Consider the following 4889-nt stretch of genomic DNA (forward strand, 5'->3'; position numbering starts at 1 on the left):
TGCAAAAAAAAAAAAAAAAAAGCCCTGTCAAATGTGTCCCATGAGGGGCGATCTTTTGACAAATGGGATTTCATTATTACATGATTCAATCACTCCAAGCTACAAAAAATTCATTTTATTTTTAAAACTCTTGTCATAAAGATATAGAGAGAGATCTGTTTGAATACTTAACATAGAGAGAGAGAGAGAGAGAGAGAGAGCTTTTTACATAACATACAATGCATGTAAAACTGTAAACATGAACCACGAACTTGGGTTTGTAATAGACAGTGAACATGGTTCCTGTTGAGATGGCATGTCATGCTGTTGCAAGCACACCAAGGTGCATGCTGTGACTAGATATGACAGAAGATGGAACATTGCTTTGCCATGTCATAGCTCGTCTCACTCCAACACGAAGTTCACCATTCTCGCCTCACGAAGTTCACCATTCTTGCCTCTAGAAGCCATAAAGCCATTGGCAATTAGAAGTGAACGAAAAAAATTGGTGTAAGAAATTGTATGTAAATGAAGACAAAAACCTGAGAAAAATAAAAGCATCCCCTGCAACAAGCCAATTTCGAGCTGACACAGACACTCCAACCACTTTGAAGAAGGTGCCTCCTTGGTTGACCTGGCATCACAACCATAAGACAATTAGAAAAAAAAAAAAAAAAAACCAAAACTTTGTTTTCTTAAAAAATAAAAAAAAAAAAAAAAAAAAAAAAAAAAAAAAAAAAAAAAAAAAAAAAACAATAACCTTGTTCTAATATTTGACCAAAACCACTATCTATAAAAACTTCCAACTCCAAGTGAAGAATGATACACTGGTAATTAGCATACATGGCAACAGAAAAATCCAGTAGAACCACACAATCATGAGAAGGCATTTATTCTATTCATCAAACTCCACAATAATGTGCCATTACATGATAAGGAAGCTTACATGGAATGGTTGCAAAGCACGACATAGCATCAGATAATATGGAAGAGGAGACGAGGAGAGAAGTCTTGTTACACAGCCAGAAGGGAAACCTTCATATACATACATATGAATGCAGTTAAATGCACTGATAAAAAATATTCACACTTTCACATGATTGGATATGCATAGCGTGGAGATGGACGTACCAGATGCTTCCATGTCTCCATCAGTCCTTTAAGCAGATGACTGCACAAAGGGTTGCAAATGTACGACATCCCTGACCGATCTTGTAGCATAGATTCAAGGATATGCATCGCAATCTGTGGTAGAACAACCCGCTTAGTTATGTTTCAACAGAAAAATCAAAACATGAAAATGAAGATCAGTGAAATCTGTGTTACTAGGACTCTCTTAAGTATTAAAAAAAAAAAAAAAATGTTGTGTTAGATGCACCAAATTCATGTTGTCCCAGTCGTGGTCCTCTTTGTGGCAAAGCATAGCTTGATATGGACCATCTTTACCATCTGAAATCCCCACTGAATTTCAACCGTATAATAATTGTGCAGTTAGGATATGTGATAATTGGATTGGGTACAATTGGGTTCCTCTGGGCATGACTGGTGCCTTCCTTTGTGCTTGGAATGGAGTTGTCCAAAGCAAAAAGAAGTCTGCGCTATGGAAGCAAAAAGAAGTCCATCCTATGGCACCTTTCTCTAGCATCCATGGTTTGGTAAATGTGGATAAAAGACATCAACAGAGTTTTCAACAATCTGTCGGAATCAGTGGAGTTGGTTTTCCAGAAGATCAAAGTTCGGATTATTGAATGAGCTATGGGTTTGCCCAGAACCAAGTTTCCAAGAGACTTGGATTGGAATCTTGCTGAGTTGAGTTGACAGGGCTGAGTTTCGAGTCAAGTCAGCGAATTTTTGAACTATGATCTTGATCATCTGATCTCCCCCATTAAATGTGGACCACTAATCGTCTTATTCTTTAAACAGTCCATTTCACAGTCATTGATTCGATAGTTAGTATTATCCAACTGGAGTGATTTCAGAGCAATGCTCTATCTGCATTGGGGACCATACATTTAAACAACCCATGGAAAAACATACAAGGGAAAGACGACAATTGCAGATATGATGCCAAACAGAAGAATTGTAGACTTGAATGAGAAGCTGCAACAAGAAAAGCAAAAATGAAAGAAGGAAAAAACTAAAGTACCAAGGGTAGATACCTTACCACTTTGGAAAGTTCATTCCCAATCTCTTATACTAGTTCAACAGACTTCCACCAAATCACTCTCAATGGCCCACTGAATGACTTCGGGTTCTCTATCCTTTAATTGCAGATTATTAGCTTTGATTTCAAGAGAGCTATATTCTTTTTTTTTTTTTTTTTTGAAGACACAGGGTGTCCCCACCTCTTTTTTGAAGTGAGACTAATCCCTACGGATATAGGCAATCACCCACAACCACGTGTATCGGGTGAAGCCAAGGAGGGGAATCGAACCCTCACCTATAGGGAGCAAACCTATGGTGAAGACCATGCTTGAAAAAGATGAACTACCTGGCATAAGATTCCAATGACTGAGAGGGATATTGCTCGGACATTCTCATATATCTCTTCTGGGCTTTGGAACAGTATCATTGGTATTAAGAAGTTCGGAACACAGGCTGAAATACGGGGAAAAAGCACAAAATTAGGTTGCCACAAAAGCTGCATTTGAGAATTTGGAATGCAAGTTTTGACAAAATACATTGCAGTAAAATGATTTTATTCATATGGATGTAAAAATATTCTATTTTACTCATATTGATGTAAAAATTGGCTGCCCTAGCTAAAACTTTTAAGTGTCCATCAAAAATATGGTTTTGGGGGGACATGAAAGTCCGAATAATGTGAGTGCTTTGGGAAGAAATACAATTTTGGAGAGTTTTAGAGGAGCAGCTGGAAAGCAACTAGGGAGTTGAACCATTGGAATTGCTCCACGAATTGTGTTGCAAAACCTCATGACCTACCTGAAGAGGCCGCATATGGTTTAGTCAAAGAAATCACCCCTTGCACAAAGCACCAAAATGCCACTTGGACAGCTATAATGCAGCTCGGATTATAGCCATCCAAGGAATTCCTCCAGAAAAAATGAGTGAACACCTACTTTGCAAAATTCCCAGCCAATAAAGTTATAAAAGCCAGATTTCTTTGCACAAGTCACAGAAATTGAGAGATATGAGTAACTACCAGAAATAATTAAAAATTAAAAAAAAAAATACCCCTATACCATGACAATATTAACTTTTTTGTGTATGTTTGGATGCACTATCAAATTGAACTGCAATTACACAATCCCATTAAGTAGAAATAACCAGATTGTAGTTACCTTCCTTAGCATTCATGTTGAGGGTCCAAATTGGAGTTATGATACTTCTAATTTGACTTATTTTCCTAGTTAATCTTGATTTTGGCTCTTCTATGAACTCCTTCCTAACTTACACTTTGTTTCTTTAAAAAAACTCAATGATGTGATTTACTTCAAAAAAGAAAAGGGAGCATGAGATCTTACAGTTGATGAATTTCTGCCTGGTTTCACCGTTAGCTGCAATACTCTGCCACATAGAAACTGCTAAATCATCAAAGGCAAAGACAGACCAAGAACAGGCAGTTGAACACATAATAATAATAATAAAATCGAAGGAGTTATACCTGGAAAAGGTGAGAACATTGGCAACACGCTTGGAAGCTCTTATGTTAAGAGTCCCATCTACCATCTTTCTATAGAATTCCACCACCTCCTGTTCCGAGAAACCAAAGACCTTTGCTTTAGAAAAACTCATGCTACACACAAATACAGAATGAAAATGACAAGCAAAAGATACACAGAACCTGCATCAAGATGGTCATTGTAACACAGGAATTGAACAACAAGAATCCAGCCCTGTAGTAGTTGTCCGGATCTTCTTCCCTTCTGTGCCGCCAAGAAAAACCCAAATTGAAAGAACCCAGACCACTAAAATCCTATTCACTAAAAACCCACATCCATTAGAAGAAGAAAAAAGGTCATTCTTGACCAGATAACTAACTAAATTTGAAAACAGAGAAACCCAAATCAGACAACCTCTAAACTTGTAGAAAACCTCATCTGTTTAGGTTTTGTTTGGTGGAAAATTGGATCCAACGCAGTCATATGTGTTTCTAGTCAAACACCCAAACAGTCTTGTTAGGGAGATCTCACTACAATAGGCTACACTCAACTTCCAACCATTGAAAATCAGTAAAAGCCATATTTAAAAAAATAAAAATAATAACAATGGAAATTTGGGGGAAAACAATCTTATTATGGACATGCATGAAACCCCATTCATGGTCACATCCGATTAACAGTCTGGGACATGCAAAACGATCAAAACCAAAATCTATAGAAATTTGGGGGAAAACAGAAACTGAGTAAGGAAAATCATGGAAATATGGATTCAAACCTTATGGATGGACTGGATGCAATCCCTAAGCACACGGACCAGATCCAAACTCTAGCCACTCCACACCTACGAAATCCGATCCGAACTCCAGCTGTTTCGGTTGAAGGGAGAGAGAGAGAGAGAGAGAGAGAGAGAGAGAGAGAGAGAGAGAGAGAGAGAGAGAGAGAGATCGTGACAGAGGGAGACAGATGGAGAGAGAGAGAGATCGAGAAGGAGGGTCGGGAATGGGGAGCGGGAGAGAGGGAGAGATCGCACGCGCAAGAGGGCCGGGAGAGAGTGAGAGATCGCGTGAGAGGGCCAGGAGGGTAGGGAGATGGGGAGAGAGATCATGACGGAGGGAGACAGATGGAGAGAGATCGAGAGGGAGAGAGATTGAGAGGGAGAGAGATCGAGAGGGAGGGTCGGGAATGGGGAGCGAGAGAGGGAGAGATCGCGCGCGAGAGGGCCAGAAGAGAGGGAGAGATCGCGTGAGAGTACGGAGTGAAGGGATTATGGCGGAAATTAGGGATTTG

General features: G+C 39.3%; 1 pseudogene; it reads right to left on the reverse strand.

Moving 5' to 3' along the window:
- Positions 1-384: 384 nt before the first annotated feature.
- LOC131247369 (uncharacterized) lies at positions 385-4074 on the reverse strand (annotated as a pseudogene).
- Positions 4075-4889: the final 815 nt, after the last annotated feature.

The sequence above is a fragment of the Magnolia sinica genome, chromosome 1 (genome assembly GCF_029962835.1).
Source record: "Magnolia sinica isolate HGM2019 chromosome 1, MsV1, whole genome shotgun sequence".
NCBI classification, from domain to species: Eukaryota; Viridiplantae; Streptophyta; class Magnoliopsida; order Magnoliales; family Magnoliaceae; genus Magnolia; species Magnolia sinica.